The sequence below is a fragment of the Humulus lupulus genome, chromosome 3 (assembly GCF_963169125.1).
Source record: "Humulus lupulus chromosome 3, drHumLupu1.1, whole genome shotgun sequence".
Taxonomy (NCBI): domain Eukaryota; kingdom Viridiplantae; phylum Streptophyta; class Magnoliopsida; order Rosales; family Cannabaceae; genus Humulus; species Humulus lupulus.
Genome location: NC_084795.1, coordinates 163,534,966 through 163,546,420, shown reverse-complemented (window position 1 = coordinate 163,546,420; position 11,455 = coordinate 163,534,966).

The window sequence follows — 11,455 nt, the reverse complement described above, 5'->3', positions numbered from 1 at the left end:
GGGTAAGACTCTAAAGGGTACCTGGGATATCCTTACGGTGTGGACCGCGAACCCAGGGCCTGGTAAAGCACCTGGGACGGCATGGCCGTATGTGTATAGCCTAATGATGGCCTGTTTATATGCCGAGTGATTTATATGCATATGTTATCTATTTGTGTGGGGTTTTCTTGCTGGGCTTTGGCTCATGGGTGCTTTGTGGTGTAGGTAAGGGCAAGGGGAAGATTGGCCAACCTTGAGTACGGAGAGAGTGAGGCGACGCGTACATGTCTGGTCTGCCTGGCCGCCACGGCCAGGGGTATTTTTGGGAGTTACTTTGTACTAAATCTCATTTTTTCGTTTAGTCGACTTTAAACACATTTTGAGTTGTAAATATTTATAAACAATATTTTCTTTTTGGAATCCCTAATGTAAAACACTTATAATTTTCAATGAATGATTATATTTTCAAATTATGCGATTTTAATACAGTTTAGTTACACTTTTGAGCTAAATGCTTGGTTAGCAAGTTGAATGCACATTTTAAACTCACTTAGTAATGACTCTGAGGTGGTAAGGCGTTATAGTTAGCTTATTGCTTAATTTTGGCCTCGAGGAAGTTGCGGCCTTACTTTCAAGCTCACCCAATCACGGTTTTGACCGACCAGCCTCTACGGCAAGTTCTGCAAAAACCAGAGGCTGCGGGTAGATTGTTAAAATGGGCAGTCGAACTTGGGCAGTTTGATATCTCTTACTTTCCGCAAGCAGCGTAAAAGGGCAAGCCCTGGCTGACTTCATTGCAGAGTTCACCGAACTTACAGATAGCGAGCAGAACGAAGAACCTGATGTGCCTGAGTCTTAAAACCAAGCTCCCTCGTGGAAATTATTTACAGATGGTTCTTCGAATGAGCATCATGCAGGGGCAGGGGTGATCTTGATTACGCCTGAAGGGCATCGATTTCACTGCTCAATCAGGTTTGACTTCACTGCTTCTAACAATGAAGCTGAGTATGAAGCTTTACTCACTGGGTTACGATTGGCCAGGGACATGAATATAAAGGTGCTCGACATCTACAGTGATTCTCAGCTGGTGGTGAATCAAGTCATGGGAAAGTACCAGGCACGAGGTTTAAAGATGGTTGCCTATTTAAACAAAACAAAAGATCTATTGGCTCAGTTCGACAAATACACCCTCCAGCAAGTACCTCGCGACCAGAATTCCAATGCTGATGCTTTGGCCAAGTTAGCAAGCGCGAAGGATGCTGATACTTTGAACATAGTACCATTTGAACGGCTATCTGTGCCAAGCATCCAAGCAGAGGATACCACTTTGGTGATCCAGATGGCGGATACGTGGATGGCACCATATGTAGAGTATCTAACGCAAGGCGTGTTGCCGGCAGACAGAAACAGAGCTAGGACCCTTCAGCGATAGGCTGCTAGGTATATCCTGGTAGATGGAGTCTTGTACCGGAGGGGATACTCAATGCCACTCCTCAGATGTGTTTCGAAAGAGAAAACCAAAGAATTGATGAAAGAGGTACACAAAGGCTTTTGTGGGGACCACGCTGGGGGGCAAAGCTTGTAAAAAAAGATCCTGAGGCAAGGATACTTCTGGCCCACGATGAATGAAGACTCGATAGAGTTTGTACGGAGATGCGACAAGTGCCAGAGGTTCTCCAAAATCCCACGAGCAGCCCCTAATGAGCTTAAACAGATGCAAAGTCCGTGGCCATTTCCAGTTTGGGGTATAGATTTGATCGGCTCTTTGCCCGCCGGGAAGGGCGGCGTCAAGTACGCCGTAGTTGCCGTCGATTATTTCACTAAATGGGCCGAAGTTGAGCCACTCGCAACCATAACGACCAAGAAGGTGCTGGATTTCATGATAAAAAACATCGTTTGTCGCTATGGATTGCCAAGGAAAATTGTCTCGGATAACGGCACACAGTTTGATAGTAATTTATTCGCGGACTTTTGCGAACGGCATGGGATTATCAAAAGCTTTTCTTCAGTCGCTCATCCCCAAGCAAATGGACAAGTCGAAGCAGTCAACAAAACCCTAAAGGATACCTTGAAGAAAAGACTAGAAGAAGCTAAAGGTGCTTGGCCAGAGCAATTGCTTGAAGTCCTTTGGTCGTACAGAACTTCTCATCGAATAGCAACAGGCCATACTCCATTCACTTTGGCTTATGGATATGAGGCTATGTTGCCCGTGGAGTTAGATCCGCCCTCACATTGCAGAATAATGTACGATCAAGGCTCGAACAGCCAGCTATTGATGGAATCCCTGGACTTGATCGATGAGAAACGTGAACAAGCCCAACTCCGAGTAGCTGCGTCCAGCAAAACGTCGCCCGGTATTTCAATTCTAAAGTGCGAGAAAGGAAATTCAGTGTCGGGGATCTAGGACTTCGAAGAGTTTTCCTAAACACCCACGACCAGGCTGCTGGAGTACTCAGACCTAATTGGGAAGGGCCTTACCAGATTGAAGAAGTCCTCCATCCAGGCACCTACAAACTTGCTCGCTTAAACGGAGATCTCATTCCTCGCTATTGGAATGGAGAACACCTGCGCAAGTACTATCAATGAACAATTCTTCTCAAATGATTGGCTTGTATTAATTTTACTTTTTACAAGTTATGAAAAATGGTTGGTCATTTTATGTGACTAATTGCTTATAAGTGTAAGATCTTATTGATCAATCGTACAGACACGTTTTGTCCATTTATTACAAGAAATATAAGGGACTGTGCGCACCCAATCATTCTTGCCATTTATTGTATTTTATACAAGTATTTGCTCATTACGTGTGTTGTTTTGCTGTATTATAATTTTAATTATTTTGCTCCGAGCAGTAATATTCGAACAGGTTTTGGTCAAGGCAAGTGACCAAGGACCTAAAGCTCCTCGATCACTTGGGGGGCATATAAGGTATCTAGTAGGCAAAGCATATCGAAAGGTATGTAAACACATGAGCAAAATAAGTGAAAGCATGCTAGGGTACTTAGAGTATTTTTCAAAAATTTTGTTAAATCAAACCAAAGTACTATGCTAAGTTCGGTCATGCGAACAAATATTATAATAAAAGGCAAATAATATAATATCAAAAAGAATCCCTTTACACCGCGAGCAGTAATTGCTCGGATGTAATTGTTTGTTAAAAGAAAAAGTGGCTGCCCACGCAGCAATAAAAATAATATTGTCTTTACATCACGACCCATAGGCCGTGTACTTAAAAGGTTAAAGAGAAAGAAAAATAGCAGATTACGAGGTTGGAGGATCTGGAGGGGTGCCCTGATCGACGACAGTTGTAGCTTCATTGTCTGCCCCGTCCATGCCAGTGGCCAAAGAGATTTCGGGCGAGGTAGGTATCCTTGCTCTCTCTTCTTCCGCCAAGCGAGCAACGCAGCGGGCTATCTCAGCATGCCTTGTGCGCTCGAGAAGATAGCTGAAATTAGCCTCCTGGTTATGTTTCCATAAGTCATAGAAACACTTAGCCGTGGCGTTCTTGTACCTTTCCAAATTGCTAGCGTTGGCTTTTTCAAGTTTCTCGATCCGGCCCTCCAATGTTGTAGTCGCTTGTCTGCTCCCAGTCAAGTCCTCCTTGAGCTTTTTAGCCTCACGGTAATAGACGCGGTTAGACTCCTTGAACTGGTCTCTTTGCTCGACGGCCTTGTCCAGAGCAGTCTGCTTCTCCCTTAACTCCTCAGCCAACTTGTTCTTCTCCTCGAGCAGCGCTGCATTTGTCTTCTGGGCCGCCTCAAGCTGTTCAGTGTATTTCGCTTCAACGGCTTTGAGTTCTTCAGCGTGTCATTTCTTGGAGGTCCTGGATTGCTTGGTGATAGAACCCAAGCAGAGCGGAGCCGACCGGTAGTAACAGTCAGCATTGCCTGCGATCAGAGCGAAAGTTAAACTGACTGTAGTGTATAAAAGGACTTAGTCCCTACAGAAAAAGATGATTTACACTGGCAAGCTCGTTTAGTGCGCGAGTTAAGATTTGGTCGACATCCATCGTCTCTGTCCCCGCCATCGCCTCTCGGCAACGTTCGTGCCTCAAAATTTTGGCCATCCTATCTTTGGCTGATCTTAAGGCACGACTCGATATGTCGCCCCCTGTGGAAGCAGGAGCAGCCTGCTGAGTCTGGTCGGTTGGAGCCAGTGGAGAAGGTGTCGACCCGACCGGAGCAGGAGGAGTTTGATGCTTGAGAAGAGAAGAAGGTGGTGTTGCATTTGTTGACGGTCCGTCTGCTGAAGGGTCTGCAGTACAAGATTTCTTGGTCGGAGGCGCTTTACTGCTTTCCCCTTGATGCCGCCTGCTCGCTTTCTTCTTGCTCGCAGGAGCTTCAGGAGCCTCGGGAGCGCAGTACATGTCGAACACATTCTCGGAGTCCATGTCTGTAAGAAAAGCAAATACACAAACAATGAGATAGTACAAACGATTGAGTATGTTATGTCAGGAAAAGAAACAAAGAAAATGAAAGTATAATACCCAAGCTATATTTATTGGTTGCTACATTATATACTCTACTAGTGTTACACTCACTCTCTGGCATGAAGAATTCTGAACCTAAATTGGGAGCGTACTTAAAATTGCCATCCCCGTCAAACAAGTGACAGGGAATTGGCAAACTATCTAAAAGTGAAAGATCAATACCATTCTCACCCGAAGACTCGTCAAGGGGCTCGAGAGGTTCGGTGGCTTTCTTTTTTCCCTTTCCCATAGGGGTGGGGGGAGCAGCAAGTTGGGGGGCACCAGTTGGCTCATTGATGGTCACCCCAGTTGCCCTCCTCGGAGGAGGTTGTGACACATCTGGCTGTTGTTCGAGGACTTCAGTGCCGGTGGCACTCCCCACAGTGGATTCCCTCACATCCTGGTGAGGAGCCAAAAGGTCGACTAGTCGCAAATTGGCCTCTGTGACCAGTTGTTTGACACTTTTCTCCATGTCGGTCATGCTAGCCAGGAGGGCTGATCCGATCACCATGTCCGGAGTAGGGTCTGGTCGTAACCATGGGCCTGAAACGCACTAAATTTCTAAGGGAAATGCAGCAAAAAATTAAAGAAAAATAAATGATCAGTGGTACAAAGACTTTACCTCCTTGTGTGAAGGCCAAGTTGTTCGCAACCATGTCAGTCATAAGAAAGTACTCCAGATGGTACCTCCCCATGTTCGAGATAAAAGTGGTGTCAGTCAGGAAAGTGCGACCTGTTTCCTGGTGACAGAAGTGGAAAAACCCCGTGTTTTCCTGGTTAGGGTTGGATTTTAGGTCGAATAGGCAGTTGACCTCATGTGGCGTGGGGACGGGCCATTTCTTATGGCTATAGAGGATATAGATTGCAGAAAGCATTCTATATCCATTGGGAGTTATTTGAAAAGGAGCGACCCCGAAATAATTGGCCATTCCCTGGAAGAAAGGATGAAGAGGCAGGATCACTCCTGCCTCGATGTGATACCTCGACCAGGTGCTGAAAGCGTCTCCAGGCAAGTTTGCCCATTGGTCTTGGGTGGGTTAGACTAGAGTCACCCCAGGAAGTCCATATTTTTTAATGTAATTAGCGATCATCCTAATCGTTACTCGGCTAGGAGGGGCGACGTACCATTCAACATCTGGTTGAACGACGTTTCGAAGTTGAGCGTGAGTTTGGATGTTAAGGTCGGGGATATTTCTTTCTCGACCACTGGTTGAGGGAATTCCAGCCTGAGGAGCAGGCTGATTTGAAGGGTTGGAAGATTTCTTTTTTGGGCAGTGGATTTTACTCTACCCATGGCTGGAAGGTTTGACTGAGGTCTATTGGGTGGGGTTCGAGAAAAAGGAATTTCTGGTATCAACAGCAAAGGTTGCTCCTTGTCTTCAAGCAATTGGGCAAGAAAGTCGTCGTTGATAGGCCTTTCACCTCCCCACGGATCTTGCATGAAAAGCTGCTAACAAAGAAAGGGGGAGATGAGAAGGTAAAGCCTAAAAATCTGTGTTGAGAGTTAGGATAACGTTGTTCGCGTATAAAAGTTAAGCTTTTATACGGCCAACAACATTCTAACAAAAACACTAAATTTTATTCGAGCAGTTTGAGAAACAGATTAAAAAGCAGAAGTAAAAAGTTTTTCAGAGAAATGCTTTTTCAACTCCGAAGGGGCGGGGAAAACCCAGTTTTTCAACTAGCTTAAAAATCAAATTTTTACTTCGATTTTACGCCCTTAAATTTACAATCTCGACTACCAAACTGGCTCCTAACTCCTACGAAACGTTACTTCACTACCCTATCAAGCATCTATTGATATACACACAATCCCCATAACAATTTCATCCAAGAACATTCAAGGGTTCAGAAATAAAAATAAGTATGAAACAGTTTTGCATGGCAACTCAAACGTCTAAAGAGTTCGTGAAACATACTTAGATGAAAAACGGAGTCTGAACACGAAAGCTTTTGAACGTCCGGATGTGAGTTCCTGGGATTTTTGGGCTCTGAAGATGGAAGTTCTTCGCAGTTCTTGGAGAGGAGATGGCAAGTGAAAAGTAAAAAGTAAAAATGTGGATTTGAGATATTATTTATAGTGACTGCCACACGATAAAAGAGGTAATCATGAATTACTTTTTTTGAGTATGGGGAAGTGTGATAGCAGTCAGACAAGTTTTTGGGAAACCAAAAAGGCTTGATTAGACATGATTGATTGCTTTTTCCGAGAGAGCATGGGCAGTTCTGACAGATTTGGTGGAGTAAGCGAAGGGTCAGTTTCCTAAGTTTACTTATTGCTGGTCACAATAAATAAACTTGGGGGGCAAATGTTTACCCAAAAAATGGCTGCTGATAACGTGGCAAGGATTTCTCACACGTGGTTGACACGTGGCGGAAGTGCTGTTCGGCTATCGACCAGAGGCACATCACTTTGTCAAGCTTAACTGTTAGAAGCGACCAGGCTGGTCGTATAATTTGATTTATTTACTTCTAAGATTGTAATCCTGTAATAATTGCATTGAATATTTCATCTTTATTACCTTGATACGCGGTTATTAAGGAAAGTTAAGGCCCATTGGCCCATGTAATCCTCCTTGAGCCTATAAATATGCATGAAATAGCTCAAGGAGAGGACTTTTGATATTTGAATCATTTTTGCGAAGTATTGAGAGAAAAAGAGCTATAGTGTATTATCCATCGTTTTATTGTAATTCTTTCAAGGTTTGTGAAACTCAAGAACCTTAGTTCTTTGATCACGGCTTTGAGATCCAAGATTAATAATAGCACTAAATGGACATAGGTCATTACCATTCTTTGGGGCTGAACCACTATAAATCCTTGGTGTTTTCTTCTTTTTCATTAGATCAAATTCTTAATTGTCATTTTATCTTTTGTCGTACATTTGACTCTGTGTCTGTAACGACCCCAAATTCACTAATGAGGGTTAAGGGCCTTGATTAGTGTGCCAGGAGGGCATTACTGGATTAAATGTGATTTAAATGTGTAATTATATGTGTAATAATGTTTGCATGATAGTAGATGATAATATGATATATATATATGTGATAAATGTGAGAACCACATTATTATGTGGTAGGTTTGCAGGACACGACTCGAGGCGATCCTAGGGCTAGTTAGCGGGGAAAAGTCACAACAGGGCTTAACAGTTGGCTTTGGATAAGTCAGGGGTATTTCTGGTATTGGGTAGTTAATTAGACTACCGAGTTATGAAAATAAATATATGGAGATATATTTGAGGATAGGAAGTCTAGGCGGGAATATTGGGGGATTTTACCGTTTTGCCCTCGGGGATGTTTCCAGCACCCCGAGTCTCGGGATTGATTTAATGAGATAAGATTAGACTGAGGTTTTAGAAAACAGTGGATGGAAAATTAAACCGACTCTTTCTCAGCCCTTCTCTCTACTCTCTCTCAAGGAAACACAAGGAAAGAAAGGAACACAGAAATCTTAAGGGAATCAAGCTGGAATTTCTGAGAATTGAGGTGGGGATTTGGAGGCTTAGCTCAAGAGTTAATCAAGAACTAAATCAGGGCTAAGGTAAGCATTTAATTTCCTTTTCTGTGGTTAGAAATTCTGGGCTTTGGTTGGGTTTTGAGGTAAATATGGTTTTGATGTTTAAAGACATAATTAAGGAGGGAAGCTTGGGAATTTGCTTGGTTTTGGCTTGGTGAAGTGGTTCAGCAGAAGAGCTAAGTTTCAATTCATGGTTTATAAGTTTTAAATTGGATTTGAATGGCTGTTTTGAGTGTTTATAGCTCTTGAGTTTCAGAAATTGAAAAGAGAAGATTTGTGTGTGTTAGGCTGAGTTTTCTGTGGAATTATGTTGTTTAAGTCATGCCAAAGGTGTTGGGATTAATTGGTTATGAGTTGGGGAACTTTGGGATGGTTTAAGGTGAGGTTTGGATGTTAGAAATGGTGGGTTTTCTGGGCACAAAGGGAAGGGCCGCAGCTCTGTTCTAGAGCGTTGCGGCCCTAGGATGAGGATGAGCCAAGGGGGCTCGGCCAAGGGTGAGCGCCGCAGCGCCCAAGGCAAGGGCCGTGGCACGTGTCCTCTTTCAAGGGTGGTCCTTGGCTCTGTTTGAGGCTAGGGCCGTGGCTAAGCTTCAAGGGTTGCAGCCCTTAATTATGCACTTGAACTTTTAAGGATTTAAGGCATGGGAATGTGGTCTAGTATGCTCGGGATTGGTTTCACCACCGTGCTTGGTGGAATTTGGATTCCTGGGAGTTAGTTTTGTAACCGGAAACCGATATTTGAATATTAATGGAACCCTATACCTTGGTTGTGACTAGGTGATAAAAGCTTAGGCTCGGGAACGGATCGTGCTTGAGGAGTGTCGCTCATAATCAGTAATCGCAAAGACTAAAGGTAAGAAAACTACACCTGGTTGAATATATGTGACGGGACAAAGGGTTCCCTATTGTAAATGCTTGAAGTGATGGTATTATGCCATGCAAGCTATTTAGTGAACCAACGACCTAAGGGTGCCAAGGGTTACACTAGCGCACAGGACGCGGCTCGGCCACTGGTAGCCGAGGACAGCTTATTATGCACTGAGCTCGGTTTAAGCGGGCCGGAGTCAATGGGATAAATAGAGGGTGCGGCCTAAGTCGTCGACCTTGAATATTATGTGATATGAGTGATATAAATGATTGATTGCATCCTGAATCTGAGTATATGTGCTGAATGTCTATTGTGAGTTATTTGATGAGAGTTCATGCTTGATGAATTAACTATCTGATATCATTGATTGTGTTGTATATGATGTTTCCTTGCTGGGCCTTGGCTCACGGGTGCTACGTGGTGCAGGTAAAGGCAAGGGTAAGTTGGATCAGCCTTGATTGGAGAGCTCAGCGAGTGGAATGTACATGGCTAGTTGCTCAGCTGCCACGGTTGAGGTTTAGGCAGGGACGCGAGACCCAAAGACTGTCTATTTTTCCTTAGTATGGCTAGTGATTTCTCACGTACCTTTGGGAGTCTGTAAACTTACTTTTAACTCTGTTTCTTTTGGGATCCCGTGTAAGTAATAGTTTAGTTATATAAAATGAGTCTTTTGAGACCAGAACCTTTTTAACCCTAGCTCTTACATGTTTAATGGCACGTTTTCAAACTATTGACTTGGTTAGCAAGTCTTGCACCTTTATAAGTACACAGTGTAGCGGTCTTGGTTATCCAGGACGTTACATTGTCGTTGGCCAAATCAAGGGTCAACATGATCGTTTACTTCATTTATATTTGATGAATTTGATTTCTGGACATGATTATTGAATACCTTGTATGGTAACTTCTTAAATTTGCGAATATGTTATTGATCAGTGACATTATTCATACTTGTTAGTTTTAGAAGTTGGAAGGTGTGATAAGTTATTATATACTATTACTACTAAAAGATATTACAATACATATACATATATTAAATTTTCTATGTAGCAATATATTTTGATGGGATGATAAATTTAGAATTTTTCCATTCTACTTACTCGTATCTCTTTCGAAAAAATAGAATGATTATTGAGAAAGATTATAGGCTTTTGTATCATAATTATAAGATTCAATTCAAATTATATCAAAACTTCACATATAATAATAATAATAATATATTTAATAATATCCATCGAGAATAATTTTTAATTAATTTAAAAAATAATTATTTAAATTTATATTCATATACAAAATGATAATTTTCTATAAAATATCTTTAATTCTAAAAAAAAAGTATACAAAAATAGATATGAACATTGTTATCCACGTTTTTTTCCAAAATGTACGGATCCACACTCTAAGTCCATGGGCCGCCTTCCAGGGAGTTAAAGCCCAGATCGGGCCCATTAGACGAAGAGAAAACGAATATTGGCAGCCCAAGTCTCGGCAAGGCCCAAAGGGCATCCGGGAGTGTAAGTTGGGACCATCGCCGGGGCAGGTTGTATAAACCCGGGACCGTGTACCGGGATGTCTCTTGAGATGCGATAGAAGAGGTCGCGGCTCCCAAGTTCGAGATTAGGCCGGGATCGCTGTGGATGAACCTGGGTCCTAGTAAATGGACTGGGACCTTGGTAAATGTAGGGGGATGTTGGTAAACGGACTTGGGTCGATTGGCCGAGTTTGGCATGGTAAAGTATCCCCGATACTGACATCATCCCAAGAAGCCTGGAGCTATGTTCCCATAAGTAACCTGCAGAGGAGGCTACCTCGGGAATGTACGCCGTTGGTTCAGAACTACGCCGCCACTACACTGATAGATCTTGTCTCCCGAATCTACCTTGTAGCCCATGACACCCAGACTGAAACACCAGTTTGTCTGTGATTGTGTTTGGGCTGGCCCAATGGGCCTTGGTTAATTTACGTTTTATATTTCAATCATTTGTATTGAGCCTCCATCAGAGAGCAAATAATATTTACACCCTTATTGGGCCCGGACTAGCCCGGCCCAAGCCCAGTGCACTCGCTTGCCTATAAATATGAATAGTGGTGCATTGATAAGGGGCCCCCAGATTTTTCTTGTAAGCAATTACTCTGCTAAAACTTGTAGAAAACTCTCTTGTCAAAAGCTCTCTAAGCTCTAATACAACTGACTCGTGGACTAAGGCTCATTAACGCCCCAACCACGTAAAAACCTCGCTTGCATTTTCTAAATCCTTTCTTTTTAAGCTCTCTTGTCTTTTATAATTTTCATTTCCGAAAAACTCGGTAAACAAACATATTATTACAAATAAAAATATTAATATTTTATTTAAATTTAAAATAATAATAGTAAATTAATTAACCACAAATAAGCACATAAAAAATAAGATAGTTATATCATTTTTTTTCTATTTTTATTCATTTTAAATAATAATAGTAATTAAATAAAATATAAATATATTAGAACTCGCAATAACTTCCACACTATTGGAGATGGTGGAAAATCTTTCGATTAATGATGCTACAAAATCTATTTGAAGATTTATCAATTAACTTATGCTTACTAATTTGTTAAAACTTTGATGTCTCTTTTTTCCCAACCATCT